The 22,013-nt window shown below is 38.5% G+C and overlaps 1 pseudogene; it reads left to right on the top strand.

The window, feature by feature from the left end:
* The window catches only part of LOC140948928 (uncharacterized), a 68,324-nt pseudogene extending 46,523 nt beyond the window's left edge, over nucleotides 1-21,801 (top strand).
* The last annotated feature ends 212 nt before the right edge of the window (nucleotides 21,802-22,013 follow it).

Below are 22,013 nucleotides of genomic sequence, written 5' to 3'. Positions count from 1 at the left end.
GAAACCACTGCGAGCTACCGTTTGCTTTGCCATCGAGCATGTGCACCCACATGATGCCTATGTCACAACGTCAAATGACATCACTGTCTCTTGTTTGGCAAGAAAGTTTGGGAATTTTAGATCCAATAACGTGACGGCAATGAGAACTTGAGAAAAACAATACGGTGTAATAAGCAAAACAACAACTTTGAACACGCATCACACTTTCTTGTACATTTCTTTGCTACTTTTCTGCGACTACAGAGTGAAAATGCTTATTTTGATTCACTTATTATGGGGAGCATAAACAAGCAACAACAAAATTTCATATCCCTTTTTGAGCCTGGATAAGGTCCCTAGGAATTCAATGTCAGTTTGGTTCTTCTACATTTGAGAAAGACAGTAAGTGGAATAATCCCAATAAATACTGAAAGAGTATAACTTTATAGCAGGCTCATGTTAAGGCAGTAATTATAAGCTTAAGCAAATGCATGAGAGCCTTAACTTGTTTTTAAACAGATTTTACCTGTTCAAAGTTAATTTATTTGTCCATGGGGCTGGACGGCGGCTTGATCAAAGAAGCAAACAGTTGCTTGCAGTGGTTTCTCTTCTTTTGTAGCATGGTATTCGGCCTGGATGAACCATTTCTCGCAGGGTAATTGTCCGTAGATACCAGAGAGGAAACATTCATGATTTTTCTCATTCTACACTCTGCATTCGACATTCATTGCTATGTTGTCTGGTTAAATTTATTATTTTAATTTTCTCATGCATTTACTTAGTTTTTTCCTCTCTGAGCAACAGTCCTCTAAAAGTAATGAAAGCCACAAATGGTTTGACTGTTCTTTGAGTGCCAAGTACAAACCGTTTTATTATGAAAGCTGATGGAGCTAAAATTGTAATGATCTTAATTTACACATTTAAAAGCCAGGCTACTGCTATAGGTTTGAATTTAGGGTTCTTTTATACCATTTAGCCAAGAATTTAAAAAATGGTTGAGAATAGGTTAAAGGTAAACATGGTTAAAATCATTTTTGGAAATTGAGGATTATGTTTCAAGGTAATCCTTTATTTCAGTTGGTGTAAACTAAGGATGATGCCATATCAATTTTTTGGTTAGACACCCATGCTACGGAGGGTTTGTGCCTTTTCTGGATTCAAACCACAGCTGTATTAAATCTGGTATTTAAATGGCTTACTATTATTCTTTGGACACCCTCCCAGGTTTTTCTGTGAAATGATTCACAAGCACCCTTGGAATTTGTTTTTGGGGTGCAGTATTCCAAGTGTGGTAGGGAACTAGGGTGTTCAGGTTTTGTGGGGGTGAAAGGATCCAAACTTAGACTGGTAGCAGTCTCTCTTTTGCTTGAAAATCTGAAAGCAAGTGGGATATTTGAGTAATTGTGAGTTATTGATTGAGCAGTGAAGCCACAAGCAGCGAGTTGTGAGGGCTCCAGTACAAGCGAAAAGAGAGACTGCACTGGTTTCATGCAGCATTTCTGAAGCCTGACACTCTGGTGATGGACTAATGGCCAGTCATGATGATGCTCATCTGTCATCAACAGCTCGTAAACATCACTTGGAGACGTGTCCCTCGCTTTAAATAATCACCATCTGGCTGATCTGTCATCAAGGTGCCAAAAACGTCTGCTACCATGTTTTTTTTTTTCTTGGGGGAACCAAAATGTACTAGTCATGATTACCTTCAAAACCAAAAAAATGAGATGTTGATACATTCTGAAAAGCAAAAATGCAATAATTGTAAAAGTTCTTATTGAAAGTAATACAAAGGCCCCTGTTTCCCTGGTTACACATTTTCACAGTTTTAACACTGGGCTTGGCTTCAAGTGTTGTTTGGAGGATCTTGAATTTTTACGGATAGGGCAATCTTCAGATTTGAGTTGTAGCTTAAACTAATTAAACAACACTTGAGAAAATAGAATCTGACGACAAAAGTAGTGTAAAAAGGGGGTCGGTAGGCAACTCATGACTTTTACCTCATGCCAAAATGCTGCTTGTTCCAATGAATTTTTTTTTCTCTGACAGGCAGGTTATGTTCTGGAGAAAAACGTTTTGTTCGAGCAAATGTGATTTTTGCCGCTTAATATTTCATACTGAGAGGTCCTGACACGCATATTGATTTTCTGGTCAGCACGATTTGCCCACTGATGCAACTGCATTTTCTTTGATCTCTTTCTCTTAGTTGAAATGTACAGCTCTTCATTCCTGCTAAATAAGGGTTTTAGATTGTTTAATAATATTTCTCCAAAGTGCCTCCTGGATCTGAATAAGTTTTACGATTTTGTTTTTTTCCGTGAATGTGACAGTTTCCTGCAATGTTTTGTCACGCTGGGCCCAGCCCGTTAGCGTTTTTAGCAGGATGTTAAATTCTCACGGAGGCGAGGGGACACTCGACCAATATTTAGGTATAGGTGAGCTGCTGAGGGTTTGAAACCCTGACCCTGTTTAGGACAAAAAAATCCTGAAATACATACCCTGTTTAGGACAACACCCTCAATTTTAGTGCCCTTTTTAGGCCCAACACCCTTTTTATAAATAGAACAGACTCGCACAAATCCTGCACACTGTTTAGGACAGACTTGCGCAAAATTGTATACCCTGTTTAGGACAGACTTGTGCGAAATTATATACCCTGTTTAGGACAGAAAGGACGAAAACCATACCTTGTCTAGAGGCACATCACCATATAGGCCATATAAGAGAGTACCCCGCTCCCCCGGTTGATTAACACGTCTTGAAGAATGGATTGCAGCTTAAACTGCGGAAAATTGCGATGTGACTCAGTCATGATTGTTTTAAGTCGTAAAGCAATGAATTTTTAGTTCCACCCTTGGTGATAACTTTTGAATTAACTTACATTCTTGCGACTGTTCTGTTATATTGTAATATTTTGTGGTTCGAAATTTTATGGAGGATGATTTTGGTGTAATAATAAATAATATGTAGTTAAGGAAATATAACCGCGTGCTAGCTCCAGCGTTCTAAAATATCGAATTATAATATTAGGGCTATCTCTACGAGGAAAAATAAGACGCGTCTTACATAGGACGCGTCTTAAATAAGACGCGAACTTTCCGTATAAATGGCACATTGTGTCTAAAATAAGACGCGGCTTAGCTAAGAAGCGTCTTATTTCAGAACAGCCCTTAACACCTGTTCTTAGATAAGACGCGTCTTAGCTAAGACGAGAAAAACTTCGTATAAATGACCTTCGCGTCTTACATAAGACGCAAACGCATAGTACGCATGCGTTAATTTTTGGCGCGCCACGTTGGATTGCCGTTGCTACGGGCAACATTCACATGAAAACAAGTCAAGAACAGAAATAAGACCATTTATACGAGCTGTTCTCTTCGTAGAGAAGACATGCTCGTATAAATGGTACAGTTCGCGTCTTATTTTTCCTCGTATAAATGGCCCTATTGTTTTAATACATTTACAAAACAAAACAGTGACAACCAGTGTAGGGTGGAAATAACAAGGAGACATTTATCATTGATGAATTCAAGGAGAGAGGAACCTCGCGCTCCTTTTTTACTTTTTACCTTATCTGATCAACAGAAAAAAACGCTGCGTGTTAAACAGTTTTTATTTAAACAAAACTGATGTCATCATCACCATAAACACCTCCAACATGCGAAATATGTTCAAAGAAACCTGTAAAGTGACACATGGAAACACTTTTTAGAGAAAAGGTAGCGAGAGGAAATTTCACAACAAATTATGGAAGTGGGCGTTAGTTTCTTAAAAGTTTTATCCACAGGGATCTTTGTTTTTGTCCAAGGGGTCTTCGTTTTAACCCAGGGGGTCTTCATTTTAGTTCATGGGGTCTTCGTTTTAGTCCAGGGGGTCGTAGGTCTTAGGTCTTCGTTTTTGGGCCGTCGTTTTAAAAACACCCTCGATAACATCGGGTAATAGAGAAAATTGAGGTGGACTTTCTAGAAGCAAACTATCTGTTTCTATCGTAAACTCCATCGCTGTAGAGCTCAGCATCAACATTTCCGAAATCTGTTTGTCTATAATACATTTTAGAGGCGAAATTGTGATCATACACATACAGGTTTTCAATGAGGACATTTCTTCTTTGGCCATAGCAAACACAGTAAAGATCATGCTCTTGCCAAAACCTGTTGACAGAATTGCCATAACATCTCTCCTATGAAGAAGACTGTTGGCCATTTCCTGTTCAGGCTTCTCTACAGCTGCCCTGTTTTCCCTAAGATCGACAATGCTCCAGTCAATGCTTCTTTGATATTTTGATTTTTTTTTTTGTTCAGTCACTTGGAACTCTCCCATGGGAGATTACCAAATATTTGATCGACAAGCGAACATTCTGATTCGATCGGAATAAGCTGTATGCAGGCATACAGACTACTCAAAAAGGCTGCTCGTCCGTGCAGGCGGTTTCTCGTTGCTCCCACCTCAATCTCCTCGCGGTTTCTCTGTCCTCGCCCACCTTTATTACTTTGCACGCCCAATTAAAACCGCCATGCTACGCAGGCTACTTTCAGGTGAAAAGCAAATTATGTAACATGCTTGGAAACATATAAAAATACAAAAACCATGCACTGGAGTGAAACCTGAATAATCTTAATTTACTTGGATTTCTAGACTGACTTTGCTAACACTCGTATCTTACCGAAAACTCATCCCGCACTAAGCTGAGATCAGGCGCTACTCATTTTCCTGGGTAATAGTTTCCCGGCTGGCAAGGCAAATCGTCTAAATTACCTGTGGTTGTGTTTCGAACAATGATTATTGCATCACTTCCATGTGCATGCATGCGATTACTGTGACATCATTAAACTAATCAACAGGGCCTTTGCAGCAGCATTCCATGCATATTAGTTGGTACAACATAAGCATCCCAAAAATGTGGACAGATTTTGGGAAAAGCTCCCTATACAGTTAATAGAGTACCGCTGACCAAGATTAGTCTTCAGGCTCCTCTTGTCGCCTGCAATGAAGAGATGATCATTACAGTCATAAAGTAATATTACTGGAAATTCACCCTTTCATAGTCATGAAATTTTGGGGGGTTAATTTGCAAAGGTTTAAAATGCTATACAACTGTGGTGATCATATCTTCATTTAAACTATTACTACTACTTACTGTTGCTGGGTTAGTCTCCCTCCACAATGAGCCTTCCCACAAGCTTAAACCTTGATAAAGTGTCCAATTGTGTGCTCAGTTTTCAAAGAACTCCAATGGACACCATACCCCTCCTTTCTTTAAAACTGTGTTTTACTTTAAACAAATTATCAATATAAGCCTCTTTTTCTGGACACAGATGCTCTACACCTTGCTGTATGAGTCAGCTTGATGCAATCAATAAACTGTTTCTCCCTGGCACATCTATATGCATTTGAATTTTTGGGCATACCACAGTCAAGCTAGGTGAAGCGTACCCCTCAAGATTGCATTAATAAATTTATCATTCAAATCCTTTGGTAGTTAAAGATTATAGGTTCATTTATGCATTCTTTCATACATAATGACTCACTGACTCTGACTCTGCTCATTATGCATGTTTATTATTAATGAGCATGCATAATGAGCAGTGAATTCACACACGAGGTACTTATCAAATTTCTACCAGTTTAGTTGTCTTGAATTTAATTTAATTAATGTCTCTGAAATAGTTTTGCCCAGGTCTTTCAGTCTGAACAAATACAGACAAGTTATCGTAAAAAAATCACTGCTCACTACACATGCAGGTATGCAGAATGAAATTTATACTTGTTGCGGTAACGACTGCAGGGTGCAAAGAAAATCATTTTTACAGCTTGCCATTTGGGCAAGCTGAAGCTAGCATTTAATAGCCCAGACGTCATTTCAACTAGTCCCAAAAGCTTTTTGTTGAGCCGAACAAAATTATTGATTTCACACTTTTTCTGTTATTCGAATTCCTCAAAAAACATCACTTGTCCGTCTGTCAAGTTAAAAACAGAATTCACTAGCCCGATAGCAAAATCCACTAGCCCCGAGCTATTGGACACTACTTTCTTTGCACGCTGCGACTGAAAGATTCAACTTTCGAATGATGAATTTATCAATGGAATCTTTGGGAGTACACTTGACCTGGCTTGACTATCTTAGGGTATTTAAAATACATCTCTACTATGATTAAGGTCTTTTTTTCTTTTGCATGAGTATCCGTGATCTAATGAGAATGCCCCTTTTGTATAGCTGAATCATGTACTTAAAAATTAAGCTTTTAACAAAGAAACGCTTTTATTTTGTAAAAATAGGATTGGAGAAATGATGTAGTACCTCATGTCTTTAAAGTGCAAACAGTGTGGCAAGTGTTTTATTGAATCTGGTAAGCTAAGGATACACAAAAGAGTCCACACCAGGGAGAAACCTTTCGAATGTAAACAGTGTGGAAAGTGTTTTAGTCAAGCAGCACACCTAAGGATTCATGAAAGAGTTCATACTGGAGAAAAGCCTTATGAATGTAAACAGTGTGGAAAGTGTTTTAGACAAGCAGGACACCTAAGGAATCATGAAACAGCTCATACTGGGGAAAAGCCTTATGAATGTAAGCAGTGTGGCAAGTGTTTCAGCCACAAAGACAGCCTAAGGGTACACAAAAGAGTCCACACTAGGGAGAAACCTTTCGAATGTAAACAGTGTGGAAAATGTTTTAGTCAAACAGGACACCTAAGGATTCATGAAAAAATCCACACTGGAGAGAAGCCATTTGAATGTGAACAGTGTGGCAAGTGGTTTAGACTAGCAAGACACCTAAGGAGACACAAAAGAGTTCACACTGGAGAGAAGCCTTTCGAATGTAAACAGTGTGGCAAGAGGTTTCCGTTTAGTGCATCCCTAAAGGTTCATAAAAGAGTTCACACTGGAGAAAAGCCTTATGAATGTAAACATTGTGGCAAGTGTTTTAGTCAGTCAAGTTACCTAAGGGTTCATGAAAGATTCCACACTGGAGCAAAGCCATATGAATGTAAACAGTGTGGCAAGTGTTTTAGTCTAAAAGGATATCTTAGGAAACATGAAGAACTCCACACTAAAGCAAAGTCTCATAATCATCACAGTAAGGAGTGTCCCTCCAAACGTTTTCGTTGTAAGCGTAAGCAAGAAGGGAGTAAAAGACTTGATTATAACTCAGGACTTACAAACACCCCATTGACCCAGAGCGAGAGTGGAGACAGTGGTGTGGTAGACCCTCAATCAGCCATCATTGAGAAATACAGCTGTTGGATTTGTCAAGAGGAGATGGGTAGTGAAGATCTCCTTCTTCAGCACTATGAAAATCATATGAGATGTGTACATGAAGATGGCTTGTAATGTCAAGAAACCTTTTGGTGTTTAAAGGCTTTATTTCATGTTAGTTTCTTTTCGGTTCTTAAGATGGCTTAACCCAGTACTTTGGTGGGCATATCTTACATCTTTGGACATCTTATACCTTACTAGCTTTAGCTTAGTCTTACGGTGAGTCCATTTTAACACATGGATTACACATGGACATTTGACAATGATGTCACAATGGTGTCAGCTCTTAACAAGGTCGTAGCTAGCATGAGGCAAGACGAGGCGGTTGCCTCGTCTTGATTTTGGCCGTTCTTTTTTTTTTTTTTAAAAAAAGAAACTTCAGCTCACTGCTAATGAGAAGGCTTAAAACCTGGTCCCGAACAAGCATGGCTAATGTGAGGCTGAACAGGCTTGCTTTAGCGTACATTCATAAACCAACGGAGATTGACAGCGGTTCTGTTTTAAAGAGGTGGGATGCCTCTGGCCAGAAACAGATTGTCTAAACACTTGTTTGCTTTGACAAGCTTGGTTCTTAAGTGCTCATTAAATTTCCCGTCACTCTGTAGAGTTTCTCCTAGTAAAACGAAGCTATTACGTTGAGGAATATTGTTAATTGGAGAGTAGAGTACATTGTGATTTTTCTTTCTAACAACCAGCTCTTTACATTTACAAGGGTTGCAGACCATTTTATTGTCTTTACACCAGGTTAAGAACTGTCCTACTAAGTCGGCAGACTGGTCACGGTTCCTAGTAATAGGCGAAACTACAGTAGAATCATCGGCATATTTAAAAAGAACAGGGCAACCATTAAAGAAAATCTCCAAGTCATTCAAAAATATATTAAAAAGATACGGTCCGCTTACACTACCTTGTGTGGTTCCTCTATTGACAGATTTCCAATGTCGTAAAAAATTATAGCTAACAACACGTTGTTGTCTTGCATAGAGGAAACTCTGATACCAATTGGTAATGTACGGATTTAGGGGTAGCTGTTTCAGTTTGGCAGACAAAATAGTATGGTACACAAAATCGAAGGCCTTGCCGAAGTCCATAGTAAACATTCGCACTGCGCTACAGTCATTTTCCTGACAGAAGGTTGTCGGGAAAAACACCTCGCGCTGATCATACGTGACAAAATCCGCCGCGCCTAAGCTAATTAAGAAAAGTCTCCTCGAAAGCTCCATACAATTCCTTATAACAAAATTATAAGGAATTGTATGGAGCTCTCCAGGATACTTACAGTGCAAGCCCTGTGTGTCTTCCCATGCAGTGGAGCTGAGATAAACCTTACTCTCCGGGCTGTCACCACTTATGTCCTATGTTGCAATTTGGCTCCAAGCATGTCTGCATTGAAGATGTGCATATTTTCAAACATTGTCATGAAATGACACTATTTTTGTTGTGGATTGGGACATACTGTATAAGCTGTGTGGTTCAGCAAACAAGTGGAGTAAAGGATTTGTGTCCTCAGGTAAGATGTGATGACAGTTCTTTAGCTGCAATGAGGCATGTTCAAAGTATCATACACGTAGTAAAACTACGCCAAAATATACGCTCCCACAGCGTCTTGTTTACAATTTGTAACCGGCTTTCGTTTTTTAAAAATATTATTGTTTTATATTCTATCAACCTTTCGTAACAACCTGTCGAATAACGCTACGCAAAATAGATTGTTAATTACTTCTAAAAAATGGACATATTTACGAAAAGCTTAGAGGTAACTGTTCACAACTTTTAGCACTTTTTGAGCACTATTTTGAGATTTTGAGCACTTTTTAGCCATTTTTGCCAGCACTTTTTTAGGATTTTACGAGCGCAATCGGGAGAGGCCTACCTATTTCCTGTATTTTCACCTGTACTGGGGTTTTCAGGGGCGGATCCAGGATTTTTTTAGGATGGGGTGCACTCGTCTCTTCCTCTACTTCAACACCAATAAACCACATAGTTTTTTTTTGCAGAATACTAGTTGTATTAGAAAACCGCAGGTCGTCTCAGGGGGGGGGGGGGGGGGGGCTGCACACCCCCTGTACCCTCCCCCTAGATCCGCCCCTGGTTTTTGTTTCTTTGAATGCAGGATTTGATCTCTGGTGCGATTCCGCTAGTGGAAGACCACGACGTTCAAATGATGAATTTGTACTGGAAATTATCCACTTACCCCTCTCAGAGTGCAGGAATATAATGTCAAGACTTATATGCTGAGTGTTTCAAATAAATGAATTATTTTTTAAACCGATTTTCCGAGCAGTTCTTACCCAGAAATGGTTATGTCCGGGACTGATCGCTAATTAAGGTGCTGGACATTGTCAAATTTTACTTGTGTTCGCTATTATTCATTCCGGCGGGCGAAAAGCTCTATACTTTTCACGGATGTATTTGACCGTACTATCCGACAAAACACGAGCTGATTGTACTCGGACATAGCAAAGTCCGACTACATCTATAGACACCATATAAGGCCGCCTATATTACATCCAGTGGATTATCTACAGTGAGTACTACATATACATCAAAGTGGCGGTCAAGTCAGCTGACAAGCGGTGTATGACATTTGCAGACTGCAGACTGCAGACCGCAGACTGCAGACTGCAGACTGCAGACTGCAGACCGCAGACTGCAGATTGCAGATTGTAAATTAAAATATACCAAAAATCTTCCTAATAAAGGTGGCACCATCAAAAATATAACATCGTGTGAAAGTGAGAAAGTAGCCTGGGAACAAGGTTGATGTTTTTGCACAAAGTTACATTGGCCTTATTTCCAAGATGCTGTTGGCTATTCTTCACCGACGCGACTCTTTATTGACTCACCCGGCATATCACTAATTGGGTTGATTCTTTATTCTTCTTTGATTATTGTGAATTGATAATGACAAGTAGCAATGCCCATTAATGCCTGTCTAAATAGTAGTCTTGTGTAAAAAAAGTGTTTAGATTGCGAGCACTTCGTGCTCACTACAGTTACGTCTACAAAAACAACTAGGGTAGATCACGGACATTTAACACCTTTTAAATGACGTATTTCATCTTAGCAGTATTTAAGGATATGCCAAATAATCTAAACCGAACAGATCCTACCTGGACTCGACGAATTACCGGAAGTGCATTTTGAATTTCTAAATAGGCAAATCGACCATGGCTTTTTTAACAGGCCAATCATTGCTCATGCTCAAATCCTAGTACACAGTTGGGCCCCCGTAGAATAAGGATTCCGGCGCTGTTTCACAGACAGACTTATATAACCAGAGTTTAGTTTTGTCTGTGGTGCAGGCTAAATTGCTAGCCTGTTGCTATGGATTCATGAGCGAGTTTGTGACATCGGCAGACATTATTCTGCTCTAATTCAATACGAGACAAACAGCCAACAACTTCTTCAGGAATCAGGTCGGTGTAATTTGCGGGAAAAAACTTCGCTTTTAGGCCTTACATGTACTTCTCGGAAAAAGGTAATGCTGATGATGACGCCACCTTAATTACGATATTTTTGGTTTCATTCAATTTACAGTCTTGCTGCCTCATGCAGTCTGCAGTCCGCAGTCCGCAGTCTGCGGTCTGCGGTCTGCAGTCTGCAGTCTGCAGTCTGCAAATGTCATACACCGGCTGACAAGTGGTTCCACAAGGGCGCGGCTCGCGCTCTCTTTCGCGGAGAAAAAGTTAAAAAAATCCTTTGGGACCAGGGTACATCTGTAGCGGTATATCCCTAAACATGTGCATGTATACTGATGTATTAAAGCTAAATATACGTTTTCAGTGTTACCTTACCTTCGGTAAATTGTCATCCTTTTACCTGAGAACTGGTATTTTGAGCGATTTCAAAGGATTTTGAGTTTGCTGTTTACTGTTTCTCTTAATAGATTAATAGATTGATTCTACCCTTGTCTTTCTACAAGAGGAACAGTAAACAATTTTGTTAATCACTCGTATGATTACGGACCGAATTGGACTCCACTCAGTCCTATTACCAATTAATTATTTCCGTTACAATTTCCGAGAAAAAAAAAGTATTCTTTTTTGGTGAAAGAGCATTTGAATATCAAATGTCAAAAAATTAAGGAAAATATGGCTGTCGGAGACACTGTGTAAATGTTACAAATTCGTTCATTTTGGAAAATCCCTAGTTTGGTAGGGTAAGCGGTTGTTTCTGTGGTTATTCTGATAACTTGTGAGATTGGTGGATTTAGCTGAGTGCACTTAATGTGATTGGCTAATGTAACTGTCCGATTACAGGTGTCCGACTACAGCCAACTGTCCGATTACACTGTCCAATCACAACCCACTACACAATGATTAATGAAAAATAAAGCAGTTAATGCACCAATCAAATTTGAGGAAATTGTAAAGGTTATGATTAATAGATTAACAGATTAATTCTACCCTTGTCGTTCTATAGGAGGAACCGTAAACAGCGAACTCAAAATCCTTCAAAAACGCTCAAAAAACCACTTCTCAGGCAAAAGGACCAAAATTTACATTAATTTTAATTTTTGTTTTGTTTTGTTTTGGAGCAAAGAAAGTCTTAGGAACGAGATTTCCGGTTTGGGCTGCGCGAAAAATGAAACGAGAGCGAAAACATGAAAGAAGGGGAGGGGGAGGGTAAGGGTAAACGCTACGCAGGCTACGTATCAAATAGGGAACTTAAGATCCCAGGTTGGTGACGGCAGCAAAACCGTCCCAGAAAAAGTGAATTCGCGTTCTTTCAATCTTCATCGCGATTACTCCAAGTCACTAACTTTGTCAAATGTCGTTGAACCCTCCTAAAGTTGAATTCCTATGAACCATATCCAACTTCAGAAAGAGAGAGAAAATTTCATCGTCGCTTGTGTACTTCTCCCGTAAAACGTGAAATTAGGCATTTTCACGGAGTAGTCGTGCACTGAGGGAAAAGAAAGGTACAAAAAAGCGTGATGTGGAAAGTTGTTGTTTTGGTTATTAAACCTATTGCTTTTTTGACCTTCTCGTTGCCGTGGCCGTCGTCGGATCTTAAGAACTCTGATGAATCCCCCAGGTGGCAAATGCTGCATACAATGATACAAATGGCTTTGTCTGAGCTTGTGATGTTGCTGAAATTTGGTGTCCTGTGGTGAAAGTTGAATATCATCAATGCCATTTTTTTTCCATTTATCACCGAAAGGATTTTGGCTAATTTTTAGTATGTTGTTTAGCAGCCATCCAACAATTAAATGGCGTAAAAAATTCTGTTGGTTTGATGTTGAACCAATAGAGTACTAAAGTGTGACGTCATAAAAATGAAATTCCTGAAATTATGGGATTTGTCAGGATATTCTGAACGAACAATGTCCAAGAGGCCTACTTACCAAAAATGAGCATTTCGGGGCAAATTGTCTCGGAGATCGTAGCCCAGTTATGCTTAGAAAACTCCATACAAACCCTTCTAAATTGTTTTTGGGTCGACCCAAAAAAAATTGGAAGGGTTTTGTATGGAGTTTTCTGAGTTTAACCAGCTAAAATCTCATAGACAATTTGCCCCGAAATGCTCAGTTTTGGTAAGTAGGTCTCTTGGACATTGTTCTTTCAGAATATCCTGACAAATCCCATAATTTCAGAAATTTCATTTTTATGACGTCATCGCTTTAGTACTCTATTTGTTGAACCACAATTTGACTAGACTGAGGCTACCGCAGAGCAGCTGGGGACACGGTTATTGTTGTCCGAGGCAGACTAAGCATTATTTAGAAAGCGCTTGTTTCGCCTTAGTTGATGTGTTGACTGTTTAGCTTGAGATTGCAAAATTCTGCTGACTACTAGAGGTAAGTAAAGATTGTCGGTACATTTAATATACATCTTGGAATAATGTAAGTGTTAGGATTTAGGCAAAATAGTGAGCTTTTAACCGCAAGCTTTCGTTTATACCAGGGGACCGTCTTCGCTGTATGAAGTAAACTAAAGTGCACGAGCTAAAGGCTCGGGAAAATTTAAGGATTTGGACAAAACGAATCCTTCTTGATGAGCTCTCTCGTGTGTTTAGGTTTTCTAAAGCGTCTTTCACTGCCCTGACATCAACAATTCGTCACATTTTCATTCACAACATTAATCTTCGTCGCCATCTTGGAGACGTACGGAAGGTTGCCATGGCAATTTTGTACTTTCACATGTGAAATTATAAATTAACTCTGAACTTTCGCGCCAAAATTAAAAGGTTTTTATATTCCTAGACGGCCCTGGGATGAGAAACTCGTCTGGCCACTATCTGTCAAGCTAAAAATGTGTTTTGGACTATCCGATCTTTGCACGGTCGGTTACAGCGTGGATACCCCTTGAAACTTAGTTGGTTCAAACGAAGTATTTGAAAGTCGATGAAGCATAGAGTGGTTTTCGTTTGAGTGTCGTAAAACCAAAACCAAAGTAATTACTCTGGCCAATCACATAGGACACAGACAATACATTGAACCAATCAAAACTCGAAGTAATTACATGTGGCTGACGCAAAGCGCGGGAAAATGCATGCAAGCGCGTCACAATTGGCTTTGGTCTTACTTCTGATTGGATGAAAAGGTGGCGCGAATCTTTTAAGCCAATCGCATCGTGTAGAAAGTGCAAAACCAATTACTTTTCGACACTCAAATGAAAACCGCTCTAATGTTAGAGTTTTGTTCATGTTCAAATAGTATTACATGTAAAAAACAATGCATGTATGGGATGACAATAAATATTATTATCGTTGGTTTTTGCTCTCTATCACAAGCTATTGCTTTTTACGTAACATTAAGATTACGAGCCCGAGGGCGTCTAGATGATTTGTTCACATCTTTACTCAAAAAATCACGAAAATCTTTCCCTTTCAAGACTGGGTGAAAGAGCAACAAGCATGCGATTGTGTTGCATCAGTAAATAAATAAACAGTGGAATAATCAACTAGGGATCTATAGCGGATTTCAAATAGAACAAACGCTGAGTATTACTAAAAGTTTGTTGAAGAGATGAACGAACAGGGAAGTTGTTATAAGTGTCTCTGCGAGCTCTTTAATATCTTTTGGTGTTTCCATGTCGAAAATTGGTACAATAAATTCGATATTTATCGATAACCCTAATTCAAAAATCGATAATTATCGATTACTCACACTGAACTCTTTTATCGAATTTTATCGAATTTCGAAAAAATTAATCGATTTTTATCGATTGTTATCGAATGTTATCGATTATTGATATTATCGAATGACTATGCCGGGGGATACCACAACTGAACATTCACCACTGAAAAGTTCTGAAAAGGGAATATGGTGACATTTAATTGGATTTTTTAAACCTCACTTCATTCTCGATTTGTGGATGATAATACTGCTTCACTTGTGAAACCGAAGAGCATTAATTTTTGTCTTCTTCGCATGGTATGGATAATTTTAGCATGAAAGACAACTATTGATGGTTTTAACAGTGATGTCATCATATTGCAACGTCAAAAAAGCGAGTTTTTACGAATTCTGATTCACACTAGGTTGAAGATAAATAGAAATAAATCTTTATACAAGTTTCCAGCCCCGAAGCATGTTTCATTTCGAAAATACAGCAATTTGAAAAAAGTCTTTTCTCTTGATTTTCAGCAGTTTTCCCATTTCAAGTATTAAAAGATGTGTTTATGCACATGTATGCTAGCTCTTGAGTGAAAAGGAAGAGCTTTTATACAAAAAGTGAACTCCAGATGTTTTCGTTGATTTCCGGCGGCCATATTGGTGGACAGTTTCTGTCCACCAATATGGTGTCTCCATAACAAGGCTCTACAAAGGTGCATGAAATGTTTCGGCAAATAACTCAGAAACTTTGGGCCACAAAGACCTGAGATTTGGACAAATTGTTTATGTTAGTCGTTTATAACATTACATTTTCTTGGCTTCTTCCACTGCACAGCTTCCAATTTATTTTTTTGTGCCATGTTTATTGCGTGACAGTGAAAACAAAGAATTATTCTTACGTTAAAAGTCAACTGGAGCTTTGTGTCTCCATATTAAGGTAGTTAACAATATTTTGCTCTATCAGTGAGGACTTGTTTGTTCATGGGGACTTTTGCTTTGGAACATGAAAGATAATTTATTTGTTAACAAAATCGCTACAGAGTTTCTCTGAGTATTAATGTGTGCAAACTGCATCGCAGCAAACCGCCTTCAGAGAAAGACTTCTCGACAATTTTTTGTGAACAAAGTCATTGCTCATTCTCGCCAGTCAGAAGTCTCATGGGAGATATAAAGGTACTGATGTACGTCTGTTTTTGTGTCTGCTTCAACAGGCCAAATTAATTCTTTTGTTTATCACATACTCTGTCAGAGGCAGTGTTGACCGATATATGGCTTAGCTTTATTCTTCTTAGAACCGAGGCATTAAAGAAACCTTTATTTTCACATACACAAAATTTTTAGATTTCACACATTTAGGATTTATTGATGATAACTTGTAAAGCAGATTGAAAAACCAAACCTTTTCTACATGTAGTCTGGTTGTGTTCCTTTGTTTCTTCATCTGGAAGTCGAATCATTTTAAGTACATTTTTTTCTCATCTGTTTCAAGTGCATGTTAGTATTTTCATTGCAAAAGTGACTGTTGTATTTTAAAAATCATAAACTAGAACAGATACTGCAGTAAAATAAAAAAGTTTTACTCACATTTTCTGAACCTAAATATTGAAAAAGTTTGCTACAAAATTACTTCTTAGAAACCCCAGCATAACAAGGAATTTTTTACAGAAGGTTTTCATATTTTTTGATCTTCAGGTTTTCCTTGTCTTGCTGGCATAAGTTTTGTTTGCTTGAGAGATCTTGCGTGGCTTGTTTATTGTGTGCATCACGCACATTGTTATTGGGAAAAAAACTGTAGTAAGCCACCTTAAGCCATCTTTTTTCAGACTTATTTAACTTAATTGCAGTACAAGGAATGTATGCAGAGCTTCAGCCCATCTTGATGTTTATTCACTGAATGTACTTGTTCGGTTTATTTCAAAGGCATAAGATTTTTCATCCACTTGGTTAGAAAATGTCAACTGAGAATGTGTTTTAACTTAATTGCAGGCTTCCTATCCATACATGTCCAGGTCAGTGAAAGGTATCCTTTAAAAGAAGTTTTATTGATCACTGGAAATAAAACTCACACTCACACACCAACCACTCTTTTGTTTAATTTCTGGTTAGGCTTGTTATTTTTCTCAGTGACGATGAGCTGATCTCCCCTTTGTTCATGAAAACAATGATTTTTTAGGCCTGTTAGTCAGTTTTAAACCCACTGAGACATTAAAATGTTTAAGATTTTCTTCGTTTTCCAGCATCTGAGCAGGAGTTTTCTCATGTTTGTTTGTGTTCCGCCCAGAATTTGCCCCGCATTAGCATTGCTTTCACATGGGAACAAGCACTCATCCTAGGTTACCCAGGAATACGAAACTTGCCTGCATGTACTTGCTGCCTATGATATGACATTTGTATGAATAGAATAGAGTGAAACCCTGTGACTAAGAACCTGGGCCGAGTTGTTCAAAGCTGGGTTAAGATAACCCAGGGTTAGTGCGATATTTGAATTCAGATATGAAAGCTTAGAAAGCCTTTCAGTTTTAATTCTTTTTGTCTACAAGTTGATGATTGGAAGCTCTAAAAATAGCACAGAAAATTACTCGAGAAAATGCTTTTGAACACAAGGAAAAGAAACCTGGGTTAAATTTAATCCCGGGTTAAGCCCTAATCGGCCTTTGAACAACTGGGCCCTGGATTTTAAGAACCTGTTACCTAGGCTACACGTAAAATTTGCCAGTATCACCCCCTCTATATAAGAACCTGTTAGCCTAAAATTTGAAGCATGTTCTTATTTTCTAAAAATAATGTATGAAAAAATCTGTCCCCCTGGGCAAATAAGATACATTAAGCCAGAGTCCTCTTTGGAGGAAGGATCTCAAACTTCTTGACATCAATGCTTTAGTTCTTCTTAATTTATTCATTTTTACAAAACTTCTAATTTAGTATGCAGATTTTTTATGAGGAGTAAGCTGAACAACTAAATACTCTTTGCTATACTGTATTTTTTTTCTTCAGAAAATAATAACCTATTTAAGAACCTAAATAGCCTAAACTTGTGCTAACTACCATTTATTCAAAATAGCTCATACACTGTATGTCAGTGGTTTGAGCATATGTAGCTTTGTGGCCTCGTGGCTTGTGCATTCGGATGTCTGTCGCAGGGGCCAATGAGGTTGTACTATGGTTGATGATGAGGTTGTACTATGAGTTGATGCTCAGGAACCAACGAGATTTTGGCATCTAAATATGACCTATTTGCTTAAGGTTAAACAAGGGTACTTTGAGATCGCCATCTTGATTCTTCACAATTTTTTCATCTGTAAATACAAAAGGTGTTTAGAAGCATAACATTGAAATATCTCCATGATTCAAACACTGAGAACAGTGATGCAACTGTTTAAGGGTGCATAGGTTAGAGTGGGTACTGCTTCAAGACCTTTCTGACCCAATTTGGTGATTGTAAATGGTACAATGCACATGTTTCTTAATTTATGAGTTGCATCCAATGAAACAGTAATTGAAATTTAGATATGGACTTTAATTCTGGAGTATGCGGCCTATAAATGAATAGTGGTTTTAGAAGTTTAAAAGGCAGCTTATTTTTTTTGAAAGCTGTACCAGGTAAGTTAATCCTGTAACCCACCTTTATTCTCTTGGTTACAAAGTTCAACAGATCTTTATCTTTATCATGAATTAAGTGAACAACGTGATGTACATACTTGCTGCTTATGAGTCATAGTTGTTGAAGCATATTTTATGTAGTAAAGATATGTAACTTAAGTACAAACAATAGTGTTAGGGAATAAAATTGGCGGAAGCTAGTTGACAAAATAATTAGATATATACATGTATTGTTTTATTGAGTAGAATAATATAATATGAGTCAAATATATTTCGGCAGTCTTTGAAGATTTTAATCGTTAAAGGAAACATAATGCAGCTTGGTTTCAAGAATAAATATCCTGAAAATAATCAACTTGGCCAAGACAGCATTAAACATGGAAAAAACTGTACAGATGATTGGTTTCATTTCTTATGCGGCGTCATAATACTTTGGATAAACGTATGTTAAAATGTGTGGAGAGCAGGGCTTCATAGCTGTGCATGAAAAGATGCATTTGGTTAAATTTACAGGAAAAGGTTGCTCAATTTTTTTTCGAGTGCTTATGTTACGCTACTTAGTACTACAGGATGTAAAGTACTAAAGTATTCCTCCCAGATTCATATGGTCTACCTGGCCGCACAACAACTGAACAAACTTGTACAATTTCCTGTTTGTGGTAATGTTGGTGTGCCTTTCACGTTAACTCTGCAAGACATCTATGGCTACAATCCTGCTCTGTTTTGAGTTCTTTCGGTGTCGTGTTGATGTCTTGCAGAGTTAGTTTTCACGTAGTACCATCAGCATTGCAGTATTCTGCTTGCAGAATTTAATATGTCTACATTATTATTTTTGCTGATCAGGTCTTTATAGATCCTACGTTCTTCGGGATTTTTGTTTGCAGTCCTTTGCAGTCCTTTGTGGTTAATGTTTGTACTTTAGAAAAACAAGCATTTACTAATGAGTTTGAGAAACATAAGCCTTGACAGCTATTTTTTATGACAATAGGATTGATTGATTAAAGGAAGTTGCACTCCATGTCCTCAACGTGCAAGCAGTGTGGCATTAAGTGGTTTAGCCAAGCAGGATACCTTAGGAAACACAAAAGAGTTCACAGTGGGGAGAAGCCTTATGAATGTAAACAGTGTGGGAAATGTTTTCGTGGTGCAGGAGACCTAAGGAAACATGGAAGAGTACACACCGGAGAGAAGCCTTATGAATGTAAACAATGTGGCAAGTGTTTTAGCTTAGCGCAACACTTAAGGAGTCATGAAAGGATTCACACTGGAGAGAAGCCTTATGAATGCAAACAGTGTGGCAAGTGTTTTGGCCAAGCAGGAAACCTAAAAATTCATGAAAGAGTTCACAGTGGGGAAAAACCATATGAATGTAAACAGTGTGGTATGTGTTGTCGCACATCGGGAGACCTAAAGTCTCATGAAAGGATTCACACTGGAGAGAAGCCTTATGAATGTAAACGGTGTGGCAAGTATTTTAGCCATTCAGGAGCCTTAAGGAGTCATGCAAGAGTTCACACTGGGGAGAGGCCATATGAATGTAAACAGTGTGGTATGTGTTTTGGCCAAATAGGACACCTAAGGAATCATGAAAGAGTTCACACTGGGGTGAAGCCTTATGAATGTAAACAGTGTGGGAAAAGTTTTGGCCAAGCGGTAACCCTAAGGAGGCATGAAAGAGTTCACACCAGAGAGAAGCCTTATGAATGCAAACGGTGTGGCAAGTGTTTTGGCCAAGCAGGATACCTAAAAATTCATGCACGAGTTCACACTAGAGAGAAGCCTTATGAATGCAAACGGTGTGGCAAGTGTTTTGGCCAAGCAGGATACCTAAAAATTCATGCAAGAGTTCACACTGGAGAGAAGCCTTATGAATGTCAAGAGTGTGCTAAGTGTTTTAGCACCTCAGTAGGTCTTAGGAGTCATGAAAAATTACACACTGGGGAGAGACCTTATGAATGTAAACATTGTGGCAAGTGTTTCAGTCAGTCAAGTTCCCTAAGGGTTCATGAAAGAGTGCACACGGGAGAGAAGCCATATGAGTGTAAACACTGTGGCAAGTGTTATAGGCGAACAGGACACCTAAGGATTCATGAAAGAATTCACACTGGAGAAAACCCATATGAATGTAAACAGTGTGGCAAGTGTTTTAATCAAAAAGGAAATCTTAGGAAACATGAAGAACTCCACACGAAAGCAAAGTCTCGTAATCGGCACAGAAAGGAGTGTCCTTCTAAAAGTTTTCGTTGTAAGCGTAAGCAAGCAGGAACTGAAAGACTGGATATTAGGACAAACAACTCACTGACCCAGAGCGAGACTGGATGCAGTGGTATGGTAGTCCCTCAATTAGCCATCACTGGGAAACACAGCTGTTGGATTTGTCTAGAGGAGATGGGAAGTGAGGATCTTCTTCATCGGCACTATGAAAATCATATGAGACGTGTACATGAAGATGGCTTGTAATGTCAAGAAACCTTTCGGTTTTTTCACGCCTTCTTTCTTGTAAGTAATTTTTCAGTTCTTAACATGGTTTAACCCAGTGTTTTGGTAGACATATCTTACATCTTTGGACATCTTATACCTTACCAGGTACTAACACATGGATTACACATAAACCAAATTTTGACAGTGACGTCACAATGGCGACAGCTCTTAATCTAATTTCAGCCCTTATTCAAGTTTTCTTTGGAAATGCTCTGCGTGACTTGAAGTTTGGGTGCCTTTCCCTGCTGTGCGAAGGTTGTAAAAAATCTGTTTCGAGATATTGTTGAATTTCTACGTTAAGACTATTTTTATGCTTTAAAAATATATTTGCTACTTCCTGGATGTTTCCGGAAAGTTTTAATTATTTTAACAAATTTTCCTTATACATTCTACAAACCAAAGTAAAGGAATATTTTTGCCCAGGACCTGGTTGTTCAAATCAGGGTTAACATAACCCAGGGTTACTGCCAAATATGTATTCAGATATGAAACTTGAAAAGCAAGTTCCGTCAAATTCGTTTTGTCAACAATTTGATGATCGGATGCTTTAAAAAGTAAAGAGGAAATTATCCAAGGAAATACTTTTTAACGTAAGAGAGAGAAACCCAGGTTAAAATTAGTAAACATTGAGTTTCTTTGCATGGAGAGCACAATTCTTTGGTAGTCTTGTTATATTATTTACTAGAAAATACTAACTGCAAGCACAGTCGACTCTCTCTTAACGGACACCTCTTATATGACAAACACTTTTGTAAAATGGACACCTAGAGTTGGTCGCTGCCTTTCTTTACTCCTTTTAGTTGACTCTCTATAAGACAACCATTTCTCTAAGACGGACACGTTGTGTCAGTCCTAAAGGTGTCTGTCTTAGAGAGGGTTGACTGTGTTATGCTGCAAGCAGATCCTGGGAGCAAAACATTAAAACAATGAACTGACATACAGATTTGGCCCATCAGAGATCCTTTTAATGCGTTAATTAATAGTTATGGGATAAAGGACTACAAGGAAGCCCTACAGTCACAAGTTTCTCGTGACCTGGGTCGTCATTGGCCAGTTTACAGTCATACTAAAATAGGAAGTAAATATGGTTTATTTAGCTTAAACCGAATTACAAAATACAAATTGTTTGCGCACGTCATATTTTGTGGAACTTAGCGCAATTAGAGTGGTGTAATAGAGAGCTATGATTTCATGACACCGCTGTATATAATTACCTAAAATCATCCTGACAAACATAAATCCAGGCCCTGGTTAATGGTGTACAGCGTTATTCACTGGATTAATCAATATCCAGTGGCTGTACATCATTTTTTTCTGGAAAACATAGGATTGCCCTCTCAACTGCCAAATCTTTCTCTAGTCGTTAATTGATTTGTGGGCGTAAGGCTGATGGACATAATAACATTGTGGTCGCTATTATCCATTCCAGCAGGCAAAAAACTCTCTACTTTTCGTGGATGTGTTTGACCGCACTATTTAACATAAGACGAGCTGAGTTACATAGTAAAAACAGTTGTTTTTGTAGTGTTTTCATTTGCTGTTCCAATATTAAGGAAGCTTTGAAACTTTGTATTGTAATAAATTGCAGTGTGTTTTCTTGTATGGTTTATACGATCTGTTCTTTTGTTCTTGGTTCCT

Source organism: Porites lutea, chromosome 9 (assembly GCF_958299795.1).
Source record: "Porites lutea chromosome 9, jaPorLute2.1, whole genome shotgun sequence".
Classification (NCBI taxonomy): Eukaryota; Metazoa; Cnidaria; class Anthozoa; order Scleractinia; family Poritidae; genus Porites; species Porites lutea.
Note: the sequence above shows the minus strand (reverse complement) of the source record. Positions and strands in the feature narration are given on the sequence as shown.